This window comes from Excalfactoria chinensis, chromosome 6 (genome assembly GCF_039878825.1).
Source record: "Excalfactoria chinensis isolate bCotChi1 chromosome 6, bCotChi1.hap2, whole genome shotgun sequence".
NCBI lineage: Eukaryota > Metazoa > Chordata > Aves > Galliformes > Phasianidae > Excalfactoria > Excalfactoria chinensis.
Genome location: NC_092830.1, coordinates 19,721,078 through 19,739,189, shown reverse-complemented (window position 1 = coordinate 19,739,189; position 18,112 = coordinate 19,721,078).

Genomic DNA, 18,112 nt, shown 5'->3' with positions numbered 1-18,112 from the left:
AAGGAAGGCAGCAGGAGGAGAGCTGTCAGGGGAGATCCAATCCAGCTGCCCCTCACTCTGCTCTCCCAGCTGTCCTCCCCCTGTGCTTCTGAAACAAATACCACCGAGCAGATATCAGCTGAACTGACTTTTGCTGCAGCAGTTGTTGAAGTTTGCTGATTTGTGCCATCCACAGTTTAAAGGCAGTAAGTTAAATGTCCTTTTCCCCCACCATTTGGATTTTGTATTTAGTTATTATTTTATTGCTCCCATGCTCCTGTCATCCAACAAAAAGCATCCCTCCTCCCAAGTGTCTTCATGGCACACTGGGCACTCTGAGCATTCAGTGCCTGCTTCTGGTTCTTTGACAGAGCCAAAGAAGCTTATGCTTAGGGCTGGCAAGAAGGAAAAACGGTAAGATCCCTTTATAGCCTGGCTGTTGTGGGGGTTTTGCTCTCTGAGCCCTCTGCTGTGGGCAGGTGTGGAATGTTTGGGTGAAATTGGTGGGAAGACATCAGCCCCTGTGGCTTTCTGGAGAGGCTGTGATGGCATTCCCTCCATCCTGCCATGGGGTGTTCCTAGGTTAGAGGCTGTTTTACAGAAACAAGTGAAGGCAAAGTATTGCTATTGAGGAGACATGGATGAATTTTAACTCTGACTAAAGATAGCCTTGATAGCTACACTAGCTGGTAACGTGCCTTTTGCTTTATGGTATTTAGAGCAAGTTTCCCATTCTTTGGCTTCATGTTGCAAATGGTGCCAGGTTTCAAATGATTGTAGGTGTTCAGCACCCACTCACATGACATGTTTTCCAGGATGAAGAGATGGTGTCAGTGTGTTGAATTATTACAGCAATGACAGGGTAACTCCCAGGTGCCTTAGGACATACTCAGTAGCACTCTTAGTAGCCAGAGGGATTTGGAAGGCAAAGCATTACCTTCTCCTCCTCACTGCCCGTGTATGACAGACCTTCCCTGGTCCAGTCTGCATGATCCTTTCTGGTTTTCAAAGAGCTCCATTCCCTTCCATACTGCCTAAGTAAATTTGGAGACCAAAAAATAAGTAAATAAAAAAGCTACTGTGCTGCTGTCTAAGCAGTCACAGCTCAAAGTATTGTGGCAGGACTAAATGCAGAGGGTAATTATTGTGTGGGACTTTCCCTTTTTCGTAGGCATATAGACTACTTCTTCATCTCAATGAGTCTTCTCCTGCTCAGTCCTTCTCCAGGAGACATCCCTTTAGTCACTTTCAACTCAGACCAAATCTGTGAGGCACTGAAGATTATATCCAATGTTTTCAGAAATGTCTTGTCATTTGGAAGCTGCAGTTATGTATTTTATTCACCAGATAATTGTCTCTTGTTGGCAGTAAGCAAAAGGTTTGATGCTCTCAGAAAGCCAGGTTCCTAAGGAGAGAGTTTCAAGCTGTCTGTTTCTAAGCTTGGTTTATCCCTTTGTGTTCAGCAAGTGCTTGGGGCCAACAGAAGTGACTCTGTTACCAAAATATAAGAAATAAATGAATCCAGTGAATGTGAGCTTTTGAACAGGAATAGAGAAATCCCTGAGTGCACCCTGGCCAAGTATTGCAGCCCTGGGTAAATCTTGGATGAAAATGGCTGGAAATGAGTGCAGGATTTTAATACTCTATGTGTTCTTACAAGAGGGTGTGTTTGCATGTAGGCAACTGATAATGAATACTGGAAGTGCCCTGTGTTGACACAATATGTGACAGAGTTCACTGTCTGGAGGGCTCTGCAGAGCTTTTGTTGGCTGTTGTGCATGGCTGTTTTTGTCTGCACTTGGAAAGCTTTAGTGGTATAACTACGCATAGTTTTTTTTATTGTTGTCATTTTTCTTTTTATTTTTTTCTTTTTCTTCTGTGTATATTTTTTAAGCTATGTTTTTTACTTGTTGAAAAAATACAGGCCATTGGCTCTATTCGCATTAAGGTGGAAGCAGCTGCTGGAACAGCTGGCTCTGAGATGTGGGGCTGTGCTGCCAGGTGAGGAAGCATGCTGCCAGCACGGGCACAGGCCTTATGCCAGGGCGCACTCCTTTCCGCTCATCTGTGGTGTGGGATGGGTTCTCAGGATTGCAACCAGGCAGGAAATTCTCTCTTGAGCTGTAAAGGATGTAACGGGAAGAGGAAAAACCTCTTAGTCAGCATCAGCTTCATTTCTGATTGATGCATCAGTTTCCTCAGCCATAAGAAAACTCTCCACCCGGAGAAGTCCCTGTGTGTGGAAAGCCTCTGTGTCTCTGGATCCCCCGGGCATACAGCTGCATCCTTTCTCTCTGGTCACCTTTGTGAAACTTGTGACTGGTAGGAAGCACCTCAAGAGCACAGAGCACTTCTCTTCTGCAGAGGTACAGTGCACTATGGGATGGAATTCAACCCCGGGTTTTCCACTATAACACTAGTGTCCATTGAGAGACTCTGCAGATACTAAGGAGGATGACCTGCCAGGTGTGATCCTTGCTTTGAAAAACTCCCCAAGAGCCAAATTAGGCAGTATCAGGACAGAGCCCTGAGTGTGTGTGGCTTTGCACGGGAGAGCCCTCCTGGCTGAGACAGGTGTTGCTCTGCTGTTTTGCTTTAGGCGAGTCCCTTGTACAAATAACTTCATCTCTTGCTGCTGCAGCTTGTCTGGCAGAACAGGATTTTTGCAGGTAGTTTCAGGACTCATCTTCTTAAAGGTGTGCAGCCCCCAAATAACAGGATTTCTTGTGTGCGTGAAGGGCTTCCTCCACCTGGCCTGAGTTGTTTACAGTGAAGAAAAACATTCCAGTAACAGTGTTGCTGCGGTTTTCATACTGAAGGACACAATGTGATAACTGTCAACCTTTCAGCTCATGTGTATCTCAGAGCTCATTTTCCCCCTGTTATTTAAAGTTAGTTAAAAGCTGCATCTAGACAGGTTGCTCGATTGTGTGCTGCTTGGGTCTGTGCACCTGTGGTGTGGCACAAAGGGACCCTGTGCAATGCCAGCAGCTCCTCAATGGAATGCATTGCCTTTCCTTCTGGTGTGACAAAAGTTTAGGATGTAGCTGGCTGCACGATGCTGGATCTGTTTGCCAAGCTGGGGAGAAGGAGAGACACTGCAGAGGGGCTCCACATCAGCAGAGGAAGGGCAGGGAGGAGGGGGTGACCTGCCCAGGAGCTGTTGGGGTTTGCTGGGACTTGTCCCACCAGGAGGCCATCAGGGGCTGCTCTTGGCCTTAGGTTTCAGCTGCCTTTGCCACACGGTGCTTGTTGCAACCTACTCTGCCTCAGCGAGCAGCCCCTCACACAGTGGCTGGGTCGAGGGCACCATGAATGATCAAAAATAAAAAGATAAATAAAAAAAGAGGAGGTGTTTGAGGAGGAAACGCATGACACTCGTGTTCCTGCAGGCAGGAGTTTCCTGAGGACCCCAGCTTCCTGTGAAACAGTTCCCTGCTAACTTGGCAATGGCCTGCACATGTACAGCCTGCCCAGGTGAAGGGGTCAGAAGAAAGGAAGTTGTTTTTGATTTTTTTTACTGCAGTGCCCTTATGGCGCAAAAAATAGCTTGCTGGGACAGATCAGCCTTCAGCTCCCTTGTGAGTAACGTGTTAACCCCTGCCAGCCTGGGCCTTGCTCCAGCCATTTGCTCAGTCTAGATCCATCCACTGCTGCAGCAGAGCTCAGGAGCAAAGCCATTGTTGTAAATGCTGCATTGTTGTAAATGCTGCAGTTGCTTTCATTTGAAAGTGTTTCTTCTCATTTAGAACAATCTGTTTCAGTGAAGTTCAAGGGAAGATTTAGGTGTGACTTGCTAAACACATCACAAGCATTAAATTAAACCAGCAGTAAAATCCATGTGATCCCAGGCAATTTACATTGCATTCCCTTGGATACATGTACACACCTCAGTAGAACTAAATATTTTTCTCATGTAGCAGTTTAATTAGAACTGATTAAAGTAAACATGTCCTGAAGGCTTGAATATGACAGAGGCATTGCAGTATAAATGCCATTTTGGTTAAATAATGACTTTTTTTCCCTTGAGCTGGATAACTACCCAAAACAGAGGGGTGAAACTTTGGTTAATAATAAAACTCCCACCAACTTCAATAGAGCTATATTTCACCTTAATTGTATTCATAATTATACTTTCACAGCCTGATTACGGAATGGACTGTTTCCCACTTGGAGGAGGTATACATTGTTGTGCACCTCCAGAAGAAAACTGGGAGCCAGGTTCTGTCAATCTGCAGTGTGTGAACCTGGAATGAGGCTGTCGGCGCTGCTCAGGGAAGTGATGGAGCTCCCAGCCCATGAGCATGGAGTTGCCCCACGGACTCCTCCACTGAAAAAGGTATGAGAAGATGACTCTGGAACATTGAGTGCTGATTTCTGCAGACCTGGCTACTGTGGTATTTGGAAGTAACTGCAGAGAGCAGGCCAACCTTAAGTGGGTTTAAATATGCTACACAAGCCCTCATCTCATCTGGTCGAGCTGTGCACGTCCCTGTTCATTGCAGTTGGGCAAGATGACCTTTAAAGCTCCCTTCCAACTCTTGGGATTCTATGATTCTGTGATCTCCACTGGAAAAGTTTACAGGGCTTCCTAGATGCAGAAGGGTTGAAAAAAGCTGTCCTTGAGGGGAGGATGGTGTTCAGTAGCCAGGGACCCCAGGACATATTTTGCAAATAGTGTCTGCTTTTACAAGCCTGCTATTTAAAAAATCTCTTGCTGAAGCCAAATCAGTGCTCTTTCGTTTGTGTACAGCCCTGATATCCAGTTCTTGGGTGTGTATTTCCTCTGGACATCCCGGAGGATATCTCTGGCTCCACTGTTTGTGAAATCAAGTCAGTAACGTGACTGTGAGCTTTACGCCATGGTCTGTGTACATGACTGTGTGCAAGCAGCAGGTGTGTGCTGTTATGTGGCCCCACATCTGGCACCTGTTTCATGCTGTGGAAAGAGCACAGGATCTCAGGTTTGGTACCAGTGCTGGAGTGCTCTGCCTCCTGAGCACAACAGCCCATTACTCTGCTTTTCATTTACCCTTTCATCTACTGAGTGACCACTGCTGTCCGGAGCTACAACAGAAAGTTCATTTTTTTTTTTCTCTCTCTTCAAACAAACCCCAAAGCAGGGCTCTTCTCCAAAGGGGGAATGCTGGAGCTGTCTTTTCTGTTCAGATCTGAGCTAAATGCAGTGAAAGAAATGAAATGTAATCAAGGACTTTCAGGAATCTGGGACTGTGGCTTTTGTGATTTTTATCTTAACAGTGCTACGTGTGCTTTTGTCTATAAAACTCTGCTTCTCTTTGTATTCCTGTTTAGAGTGGGATGAACAGAGACAGCCAGATATTCCACTGCAGACTTCCCCGTTCTACTAATATAAGGCTGCTGTTCAGACTGAAATTTCCATGTTGGCTCATGATGAATCCACAGTCTATATGAAGCTCTTGAGAGATATTTCCGTATCCTGAAATAACAGGAGTCTTGTGATGCGTCACTTCATGACCCTGTGGTGCTCCACAACTCATAGGATGAAGGACTGATGTCACAACATTGTTGTACAACAGAACAGTCACTGTGCAACAATCCTTCATTTAAAGTCAATACAACCGAACTAAGGAGTTAATAAGACTTGCACGCTTCCATGCCAGGTACAAATAATTGGCATATGTATTTTTGTATTTGCATAAGGACAGCTTGCTTTCTTTGGTGCCTCATGAAGAGTTGTTGGCAGTACTCTTAACAGAAGAAAAAAAAAAGGGGGGGGGGGAGGGAGAGTGAATACTGACCTCCAGGTGACCCAGCTGTGAATGTCAGTGAGTTGAAGTCAGAGAGCACAATTTTCTTCCTCCTGAGTTAGTTTTATTACAAAGAAATAGGCAAAGATGCAATATAGTATTGCAAACCACATCAGTCACGTTCCAGACTGTCAAAATCAGAAGTAAGTGAGGGACAGGCTTGCATTTGCCCTGATAGCCCATATTTGTACAGGCTTAGAAGGCAGCAGGAAACAAGGGCATGCTGCAAAGGGCTGCAGAGCAGACCTCAAGTACACTTGGCTGCAGCAGGAACCTGCCTGGAGTCTGATTTTTCAACAAAGGCTCCACATCTAACAGTTTTGGGGATATTTAAAGTTGTGTTTTCAAAGCACATGAAGAGCCCTCTAGAAAGAGTTGGCTGCTCATTTTAGTGCTCCAAAATGCAGGCTGAGGCAGTTCTGAAGATCTTTCTCTGCTTGTGGCTGCTGAACTGTTGTGAAAGCTGAACCCTTTTTCATATAAACACCAAACTGCCTGGTGTCAAGTCAGGTTTGCGAGATAAGATAAGGGTGATTTGGTGAGGGATAAATGAAGGAGAGTTTATGGAAACTGAGTTATGGTAAATAGATAGCATCAAGAAGCAGGGAGGGTTATGTAGTGCTTTGCATAGCAAAGGTGGATAGACAGCGTAGGCAGTCTTCAGAGCTGTGGGAGACGAGAGGGAGGGTAGAGCTTCCACACCCTGTTCCCTGTGTGAGAGATGTGAGCAAGGGGCCTGGAAGCTCTGGGAAAGGGCCAGTGTGGACTGCAAGATTTGGGACAGGCTGAGAGGAGGGCAGTGAGAGGAACAGTGAGATAAGGCTGAGGAAGGACAGGGTGAAGGAGGGGAAAAGAGCAATGTGAGAAAAGAAGAGAGTGCAGGAGGCCAGGAGTGCCCCTTTCCACTGCCTCTCAGTGCACCTGTCATGCAGGCAGCGCTGGGTCCACCAGCTGAGTCAGCAGGGAGCTGCTCTGCTGAGGGTGTCCCAGTTCCTCTCATGGATGCTGCAGGGCCCCAGTGGCAGGCAGAGGACAGTGTGTTGTCAGCAGCCACTTGCCCTGGGCACCAGCAACCTCTGAAATAGTAAGTGGTGTTGCCATTGTCTCTGTATTTGTAGGTGTTGTGGCCCAAACAATGAAAGCTGGTAGACATACACAAGTTGCTGTGGAAGTTCCTGTGCAGGCAATAGAGGTCTGTGGGACTGTGCCTCAGAGACTTGTTTGTTAAGAGAGAGTTCTTGTTTTTTGGAAAGGTCTTCAAAGCTGTTTACTTTTCCTCTGGGTCGTTCTCACATCAGCAGTAACTTAAGTTGGTGTTTTAAGGGGGGGGTTGGTACCTCTTTCAGTGATGTTACTTGAGTCATACAGGTGGAGGAGTGTGATGCCATGGCACAGAAAAGTTCAGGGCATGGCACGTGGTTATGCTGCGACAGCGAGGAAGCAGGTTGAGCTGTGCTGAGCATCTCAGTGCTGCCGGAGGCCAAGGCCCTGTCAGAGCTGGTGTAACATTTCTGGCTCCAGCGTTAGCCCAAGCGTCTGCACATTCTTATCAGCAAGACTTACAGGTAGCATTACTTGTTTGTTCACTTGTAATAGAAATATTCCTTAACTCTGAACCTCCCTGGCCTCTCTCTTCATATGCTAGCCCCTCTCAGTTGTCAGTATACTCTACAGACTAATATACATCCTAGCCTTAACGTTTATGGCTGTGTAAATTCCTGCCTGCAATAGCTCACAACCTTCAGAATTAAGGAAAAAAGATTATTAGAGGAAATCTGTCATGATTCAATTGTACAAGTGAGTCTGTAACTCAGTTCTTACCACCCTCCCGCCCCCCCCACATCCGAGCTAACAATCAGGTAAACATATGAAGCATGAACATGACTAAAGCTCTCTATCTGAACAACTGGAATTTTACAGTGTTTTAAATCAAATTAGGATTTAGTAGCTCAGAAACACCTTGAGAAGGCTCTAGGAGAAAAAGGCTATTTTTAAAGCCATGGGGGAGCAAGACAGGAGGAAGTATGACAGTCAAGGCTAGGTAGTTGTAGTTAGAATCACTCAGCTGTGATCCTCCTGAGTCCTTAAGGGATGCTTTGGTGTACATCCTAAACAGCTTGGACCAACTGCTCAGTTTTAATTCTCACTTTCATGCAAGCCACCATACATTTAGCTGTAAGCTCTAGAAGGATTATGGTCTGTCCATTTCCTGGCCTTTCTGACCAGTCTTCATTGCTGGCACAGAAAATACTGAGTGGAAAGAATTGTGGTGAGGAAAGATTTCACAATGTCAGCAGTACCCAAAGGGAGAACAAGGTGGAGCCTGATGAGTAATGAGAAGTTTGGTACCAGCAGGTCTGGATATCTCAGAAAAAGAGTTGTGATTTCATCCTGATATTCGGATGAAGATCTGCCCTACCACATGTGCTGAGGCCACCTCAGTTTCTCCTCACAAAAAGGAGTAATCTCCCCTCCCTTGGAGTGCTGCCACCTGCAAAGCAGAGCATTGCAGAGCTGTTCTTGCTTCAACCAGCCATCAAACAGACCTGATCTTTGCAGTATTGCTTCCCAGGCAGCATTCCAGGTGGTTTGAAAAGCTTCTGGCTCTTCAAATAGCCTATAGTTCTACAAAATTCTCCTCCTTTTCCCCAAACCAGTTATGCTTTCCCACCACCACCACACACACCAGCAATGCTACAGAATGTACTAATAAGGGTGTAAGTCAGTGTGTAATGCGGGGTCCCCCGATGATGCCATGCTGTTCTGAGAGGCAGTACAAATTGCTAGCTAGGTAACTGGGTATTTCCCCCAGCTCTAACAGAAACTCCTGCTCTTCCAGGAGGCACAGACACTGCCACATCACTCCACAAAAGGCAATGAATTCTTTTTGTACTGCAGCTGCATTTCAGTGAGTTATTTTGATCTTGGGTAATATGATGTGCCAATGTAAGAGATACGTGTGATTGCACTGCTGATCCTGTGAGCTGGAGGAGAACATTGCGAGGAGTCTGCATTCATTAGTATTAACCAGAGTTGGCAGAGGCGGACTCCTCTGTATACCTGTTGCTAGAGGGCACAAAAATGTGCCTGTTTGGGTGGTTGGGTGAGGTACAGAGAGTACTGGGAAGGCGTGTTTACACGGAGATGGTGCATGAAGCCATGGTGGTGGTCTAGGGTAAAGAATCACATCAAAGCAAGAGGTGATGCCCATCTGTTACATCTCCCTTTTCACTTGGAAATTGGCTGATATGAGAGAAAATGACTGGCCTCTTCTGGCCAGGAAAACACAACTGTGATCACTGGCAGATGCCTGAAGGTGGGGGCTGAAGAAAGAAGGGATATCCCGGTATATGAAAATGCCAAGCCTTGTTTCACCAGTTGCTTTGCAGAGGGTGTCTCTATGGTTATTTTCATCCTTTCTTTATTTGTTTGTTTGTTTGTTTATTTTTCTGGGGAAGTACAGAGCTCTGGTATTGAAGGCAGACGGATGGTTAGGGAGGAGCTGGGTGTTGTAAGAGTCTCAGTTAACTGTCCCTAACACTTCAGGGACATGTGATAATAACAGAAAATGTGCATAAAGCCTTTGGCTGTCATGAAGAGCTACTGTAAACTAAAACAGATATAGCTGTGCTTCATTGCCCCAACTTTGTGATTGTTTTTCAAGTGTGAGCAAGTCCTGTACAAGGATTTTTTTCTGTTTCCTTCTTTGAAAAGTAGTGTTTCCAATAAAACTGCATGGTATCAGCATAGTTGGCGACACAAGTAACTCCCCCAGGCATTCAGGTTGGTGTTCATCTGCTCCATTCAGAGTGCTGAGGGCATTTTCAGTCATGTTCTCATGGACTTCAGGGTAAGATGAAGTGTTACTTCAGCTTTTTTCCCACAAGTGGTTAGTTTTCCCACCACCACCCTAACAAAACCCTCCAGCACTGAGTACAATGGATTGTTAATCCTAAATTGATGCCTTTAGTACAGAAATGTTGGAATAGAAGTAAAGAAAATTTCAACAGATCATTAAAAATATGTCACCTTCACTGTGGCATTGTAGGGCAGTTGATGTGAATTCTTATGTTTTTGTCCATGGAAGGGAACTGTCATTTTCATTGCAAAAATATTTGTTCATTGGATGGAAATGATTACGAGTGGAACAAAACAAAATGTTTTGATTAAATACAAGGCTGGTCTTGTTTTTTTTCCAGTAAATGTTAGATATTTTCAGTTCTCTTCCCCCTCTTGTAGGGATAATATAGCAGACAGTTACAAAACACCTTCCATCTCAGAGGACCCACGATTGCATAGGAATCTCTCCCTTTGGCACTGAAATATTACTACCCATAGGGCAAGCACCGTTTAACCATGTAGCCCCCCAGGGTGCTTCCACAGAGCAGAGGAGTTTTCAGGAGGCAGACTCCAGTTCCTAATTTGTGCCAAATCCTAGAGCTGACACTGAGGTGTCAGAACTGGCTATCCCATGGCTGAGGAATGAAAATGGTCCAAATTCCACGAATGGTGCTGGGAACAGCTGCAATGAAACCATGTCCCACCAACTTTGATCTTGGATCTCCTGCACGAGATTAAAGGGGTAACTGAGCCTGGGGCTGAGGCATAGGCGTTTGGGGAAGAAGCAAGAGGAGTTTCTTAAGTTTTCGTGGGAGTTACTGAGCATATGATGGTAAGGCAAAGATGACTTTCCTTTATTATCATGATCCATTTATTTCTGAGTGCTTCAAGATCTGTACAGGAGCACAACAGGAGCTGGCAGACATTCTGTGCTCTGTGTGTAGTGATTTTTTTTGTGTGGGTTGAGGAGGTGATGCTTTGGCCTGGATAAACTTTGTAAATAAGGATGGAACAAGATTTGTTTTTGCAGATCTAAACACTTTCCTTGTTCTTTCTGCTTTTCTCCAGGGTCAGATGTGATGAGTTCACATACCTGTCACTTCCCTGGGATACGAGCAGCTGCCAGAAACCCCTCTGGCTGCCATCAGTCCAGCTCAACACACCTTGTCAGAGTGGCTCAAACAGAAGAGAGTGCTGTTTGTATCCATATAGCATTCAAACCCCACTGTTGTCAGAACAAGGAATCATATTTCACCAGTGCCTGCCCTCTGGGTAAGAAAAGGCAAACATATCATACAGGTACTATGATAAGTCTGCTAGAGATGTCTCTGCAACCTCTTTCTCCTCCCCAAACTGGAATGTGCCTAAGCTCCTTCTGGTCTGGTTCTTTCTTTTTTTCTGACAGCCCTTGGGAAAGGCACCTAATACCTTTTAGCAAACATTATTTATGGACTCAGAACACTGAGAACGTGTCTTTACAAATAGTCTGTACAATATGTCCTAAGCTCTCCTGTCTGGCACCTAAATATGTTAGTCTACAATTCTCAGATTTGTTTGGCTTTTTGCTGCAAACCAGATTTACTGATTCTAGATTGTTTCTACGTGTGCAAAGCACTGAAGCAAGTGATCTGTACATATATGACTTGCATGGTAGCGTCTCCGTTGTTTGCAGCTCCTGTTGATTCCTTCTTAGGCCCTGGTCCAATATTTTGTGCTTGAGTAAAAGAGATATAGGTCAGTGCTAGCCCTGAGTACCCATATTACATGGCACAGCACTTTAGGATACCATGAAGGAGTGAGTTCACCTTTAGTGGACTATCTCTTACCTAAGAAACATCACACTCTTCTTCTAGATGCATCTGTATGTCCTTGTGGGTACTCTGCTGATGTAGCCAGCACAGAGGCTAAAGAGAGGGTTCGGTTCATACAAGAGAGGCAGTTATGAATAAATTTATCAAAACCACCTAAAAAAACTTCCTTCCAAGGAAAATTGCTATTTTTCTGTCTTTTGGGATCAAGACCACAGCATAAATCACACAGAGGGAAGCTCAGTGGGTTCTGTGTCTTCTCTTTCCTAAAAGAAAGTGTGAAAACATTCACTTTCACATCTATATAGTGTTTCCCATTTCCTATATGGAATGCTTTGGAGATTATGCAGATCTTGTTGTAACACTGTTAAAGAAAATGGGCAGGAGGTAGTCTGAGGTGGAATTTGGTCTGGATGCAAACATTAATATCTCTCTTATTCAGTGAATGCTATATAATCTTTATTAATTGTAACTGCCTGAAAACTCAAGATTTCCATTCAAACCAAAGGGCAATATCTCCATCATTGTAGGGCCTGTAGCTTATCCTGTGTTGTCTGCATGTATAGTCTGCACTGTACTTTAGTGCACTGTGTAACGTGGGTGTTAAGAAAGAAGGGTGTCGTTGGACTGCTGCTTATCGTGGCTTGTGCTTTGCTCATCCTCTTATATTGAGTCATGCGTTCTTGGGCTGTGCAGTCCAACTGGATCAAAGCAGAAGCTTGTATGAACAGCAGACTCTAGAGGTTCAGAAAATCTCCAGGGTGTAATCCTGAGAATTTTGCCAGAAGTTTGGAACCATCGTGATTTGGTGGCCATGTGAGTCCCACTCCAAGGCCTTACCTACAGCTACTTCTGTACCACTTCATGCCTTGGTTTGTCTTTAAGGAAGATTCTGTCTTCTAGTCTGGCTTCTGAATGCTGGCAGAGAGGATGGGACGAGATGCCAAAGCATGCAGAGGGGACTCTACTGTAAATAATCCCTTAAAATTCATTTTAAAACAAGAAAGAAATGAAGGGAGGTAAAACAAAATACCCGGAGATGCTGACTTGTCCTCTACAGTCATCCTCCCTCGGTGGTAATTAGTAATCTCCCCCTTTGAGCCCAGCAGACCAGCTACATCACATTCCTTGTTTTCTTCACTGCTGGCAAGAAATTTGATTTTTGGCGTGCCTTCTGTAGGATTCAAAATTCCTTTGTGCTCTGGTGAGTGTGAGAGAAGGGAGTTTCACTTCTCTAAAGATATGCTAAAAGTATACAATATAGGTAGGGCTCTGCACCCCACCCAGGTTACAGGGAGCCATTTGTGGCTCTCTGATCCCGCAGCTCTGGCACCTGGTGAACTAAGCTGGCTGGAGACTCTGAGTCTGTTTATTTCTCTGCCTGCTATAGACAGTGTGCTCTTGCAGGGTGCAAGTCCCTCCTGACTCACTGAAAAACTGACCAGGGAGGAATTGGATGGAATGGGACTTCAATTGAGATAGCAACTTCCCTTTACTCAAGATCCCTTTCCACCATAGTTGTGACATTACAGGGGTGATGTGAATAGGAATCTGACCCTCCTTACTACAGCGTTAAACCACGGTCTTGCTAGTGCAGCATTTCCTGGAATTTCTAATGGCAATTAAATGGGTAGAGAACATTTTCCTGATAATGAAGCTTGTAAGCTAGCCCACTTCTGAAGAAGTTACAAAAGAGTAAGACTGCTCATCTCACGCAAACCAGCTGTCTTGTACTGGGGCTGAATTACAGTGATCAAAAGCCACAAAAGAAGGAACTGGTTACTTCCCACGGATGGATGATGCTTGGAACACATTCTCATATGCTCAGTGTCGTGGTTTTTGCCTGTACATGTGTGCCTCCTTTCTGTGCTCTCAACCTGTAGTAAGTTCTTGACCTGCACGTTTGGTACATTTTGCTTACAGATGTTTGTGTTCCTCCTTTGCCTGACAGCAAACATTTCACAAGAGGAGTATTTCACTGGGAATTAGAGGTCATTGTCTCATGTGACAGCTCAAAAATGTAATCATTCCTGATCGGAGCTGGCTTGGACTGAAAGGAGAAGCAGGAGACTGGCATGTATGAATGTAGGTGAGGACTCTCTCTGAACCCACACCTCTGTGTGTTTCTGTACAGCAAGGGCAAAGTTGTACCCTGTGATCTCTTATCCTAATCCCTTAGGAACAGTGAAACCTCTGTGGATCACAGGCTGCAAGCAGCCATACAATGACCCCAGGCTTCACTAGCAGCAAGCTGCAGCACAGCAACTCTTCTTTGCTGTTCCTCACCTTTAATGTTTCATTTCTGGTAGCTAAAAGCAGCGAAGTTGTTTAGGGACCAACTGAGTTGGATGCATGCCAGGGTTTGGAGCCAGCCATAAGCTCTGATCTCCATCTGTGTTCACATCAAATCAGAGCAGCCCGGAGTTTTGGAGCAGAAGGTTATCAGGATGAGGTCTGCTTCTCATACCATTGTGAATGAAGATGGTGCCTGTCTGGATGCACAGCCACAAATCATTACAGAGGCAAGCAGTTATGGTCAGAGAAACCAGAGAGGAATTTATTGCAGTTACCTGAAGGTAAGTCAGGAAATGAATTGCTGGCAGAGCTTACACTTGAATGATTTGGACCGGGTGATGGGCTGGATAAAACCACCATTTCTTAGCAGGTGTCATATGTTCAGTTACAAATGAAAGTGCTGTAACACCCAGGCCTAATTGTAGTGAACACAAGCAATCTTTCAAGCAATGTATGAATAGAAGGTCTATATTCAAATACCAGTTAAATTACTGACTGTGATGATTAGATGTATGTAGTGGCTTTTTTGGCCAGTTCTGCAGAAACTTTTTGAATACATTTCCTGGCCTCCAAGAAAGCTGCTTACCTGCTGTATTATACTATCAGTCCTTATCCCTGACAACCTTAATCCTGCTCTGGCTTGTCTGGACTGTGAGCTGCAGCAGGAGCTAGAAAACCTGGGATGCTGCTTTACAGAATGGTGGGTAGTGTTTTTAGGTGTCTTTGTATACAAACAATTGCAGCTTATTAAAGCTGGCTGCCCAAAGAGGTTTCTACCTCCCTCTGCACACCCCACTCTTTTTTTGACAGTTACAGGGATTTCAGGTTACTTGAAAGGCTATGTTGGAAATGGGCCTCAGGAGCTGCTTCACATGCAGTTCAGTTCCTGCTGATGGAGATGGAGCAAATCTGGAGGAAGGCTTCTTCATGCCAGCATGGTATTTGGTGGGATGTTTCAGTTCAGCCATCAGTCGCCTGCCATACCCTGCAGCCCTGGCTGCCAACTCGGAGGAGGATTTGACTGCTTACTTACGCAGAGGGGCTGGCACACAAATGTGCTCCTTATTCACTGATCAACACATTTTGCCTCCTGTGTTTCAGGCCCATAAACTACAGTATTGAGCCTAAAGGCAAGAATAGCTTTTCAGAGTCTGTGCAGCCATCTAGTGTTATTGTATGTATAGTGCACCAGTTATCTGAGCCCTGGCTCATCGTAGAGCTTTCTTCCTGCACGTCTCCCAGCTGAATGTTTAACTTTAAGTTAGAGGAGATTCAGTTAAACTTCCTAATCTACTAATCTGGATGACCTCTGCAACTTTTGACCACCTAAAGGCTGTGCGTATGGCTGGAAAGATTGAGTTCTGCTGCAGTATTTCCTTTAGACAGATAGTGCAGGTTACTTCTGTCAAGAAGAGCAAAAGCAAGGTGCCTTGGCTGCTGCTGCATTTTAGCAGCACTAATTCTCAAGAAAAGAAAAAAAAATATATTGAGGATTATTGAGCAAACATCAAGGGAGCTGCTGTTATCTGCCACTATGTGGGCTCCACAGTGCTTTGAAGACTCTCGTGTTCAGGAGCAGGAAGCCTTGCACATAATGTTGTAATTGAGTGAGACAAACATCCTGGCTGTATTTCTCACTTTTGTCACCTAGAGAAAACTAGTTTATTTCAAGTCCCAGGTTCTGATTTGCCCCTTCATCAGTCAGGGCAATTAGTACAAGGCAGACCTGGAATAAATTCATTAGGAAACGTGTGTAGGCACAGAGCATGATGAAACGACATGCATTCCTGTGTTGCATACCAGAGCGACAAGTAAATTTCAAAGGTGACAGCTCAGAGTTACTGTGACTTCACAGCAACCGCTTGGCTGACCTGAGAACAGAACCTTCTTTGTTTACAATCCGCATTTTTTCTAACTCTTATCTATTCTCTTACACTGTAATTTCCCCCAGCCCCCCCTGTGCCTCTAGGTTCAGCTTTCTCTGCACCTTGCATTACGCTGAACAAATGTCCAGGTGTTACGAGGGACTTTCATCTTCCAAAACAAAGGGTGACAGACAAGTGACTATCTGCACTGCAGTAATAAGCCACTGCCTGGTGAGGAAAAAGACATCTCTTCTGGATAGAAGTTACATGTTATAAGCTTTTTGCTCGGACTGAACAGTGAAACTAAATATATGCCCTAGAGATGCACCATCTTCTGGATCCTGCTGCACTTAGGGAAGATGCAACCAAATCTGCTCATTTAACGTCCTTTGCTGACTGAAGTGGCCCTATTCCCACCCCTAAGAATCCGTGCAATGAATATTTTACGTAAGCATTTGTAAGGGAAACAGTGATCACAGCCTGAACCTCTAATTAACCATTTGAGGCAAGTGACGAGTCAGCTGTGGGAGCACAGGTGAAGGTAATCCAGCTGTGCTCCTGGAAGGGGTGGAGCTCGACTCTACCTCTCCTAGATCCCACTTAAGGGCTGACCACCACTAAGGTAGCATCTCTTGCTGGAGATTGCTTCTTTGTGGAGTTTTTGTGGTGAGCATCCATCTTGACCGAAGGCCTCAGCTTTGGTGAGTCTTTTCTTAGATACCCTCTGGCTATTCATTTACTTTGTAATTACAACTATACTTGTATTATTCCAACTATGCAGTATTCCCTTACCTTGTCAGGTCATACCATTAAAATCTAATATTAGAATGTCAGTCTCAAAAGTGGTTGAAGGGGAGCAGTGATCAGCAGCACTAACTCATTCCATGATGATAGCTGCATCTGGAGAGGAATCTTTATTGTCATCACCCCACTTGTGTGCTAAGCCAGGATAAGTACCCTCATCTGCAAGGCTGGATGTGAATCTTCTGCATATTCCCTGGTAAGTGTCTGCCTTTGGGATGTTCAAAACAGGCCATGGTGTGTGTCCATCAGGCTCCAGGCCTAACTGACTGACCTTGTACCATTTGCCTGGGACAGGTTTCTGAAATATATACTTTACAAAGAGTCCTTCACTGCATAAAGTTCTGTGGTTATAGGATATCTGAATGTCACCAAAGAAAAGGCTGATAAACTATTATTTTGTCATTTATTTCTGCTGACCAATGGGGAAAACAATATTTCAGCCCCATGTAATGACCAGCTGAACACAGAAACATCACATGTACAAAGGAAAATACTCTTCTAGAAGCTAAAAGCACTCTCCTGCTGCGTCCCACTGCCAGGAGTTTTGGGCTAGGGATGGACACAGATATGGCAGTGGTGGGAGGGAGGGTGAGGATTTGACAGGATAATGCAATCTCTCCCTGCAAAAGGGAATGGCCATAGCCCCACCATACAGTGGCACAACCCCCTGTCCCAAACAGCTTTGCAGGCAGAGTGCTGGGCAGAGCAGGAAATGAATGAAACAAGGACAGGCCTTAATTTTTACTTCTTATTTATATATATATATTTAAAGAAGCAGAGTTATTAGCATATACTTTCCAACCTAAACCTTTGCAGTTTCATTTTCTTAAGTGCTTCTGAAGCTTAGTGACACCTTCAACTTTCCTTCCTGCCTGAAACCAGTGTTGACATCCAGGTTACCACGAAGTACTTTGGAAACTGCTTAGAATCTCACAGAGCTAAAGGTACCTTAAAAAATAAGTTTTCTTTGATTATTTGTTTTGGTGTCTTAAGACTGATTGAAAGCAAAAAAGAATTCTAACCGCAAAGCCCAAACCAGTGAGCTTTACAAGGCAACCTGATAATGCTGCCTCAACAGGCATGTCATTAAGGTACAAGAACGTTGTGGTCAGGAAAAACAAGTTATCCTTGCCAAAGCACATGCTTGAGGGAAGAGGTTACCAAAGGCCAGCGGAGGAAAGCTATTGAAAGGGGTCCTTGGGACCACCAAGAGAGACTCAAGACACCGAGCACAGGAGTGCAGAGGGGTGGAGAAGTATACAAAGAACTTATCGAAAGCAGTATGATTGTTCTCAGAGGTATAATGCACGTGTGTAGCTCAAGCATGCGTATGCAGCTTCAGTCTGAAAGCAAGGCACGAACGACAGGTGGTGCTATCCGGCGGTGCAGTGTAGGAGCGCCCGCCTCTTAATGCTACATTGGTGTTAAAAAGTTTTTTTCTAGGCTGCCTTTTGTTACCACGGCGTCAATAAAATAACATCGCTGGGTGTTAGCAACATTCTTCCCTTGATAACTTTCTCTCGCACGGATGCGGAACCACGCCGTGCCAGCCTCCAAGCTGAGCACTGCAAAACAGCATTGCTTTTCCATAAACCACATTACAACATCCAGAACCGGCCTCTGAGGCTTCGGGAATGAGAGGAATGCCATCACCTCGGCTGTTACCGGACAAGGTTGTGCTTCTGCCGCTTCTCCCCCCTCCGCTCTCCCTTGCCGAGCCTCTTTTTAGAGC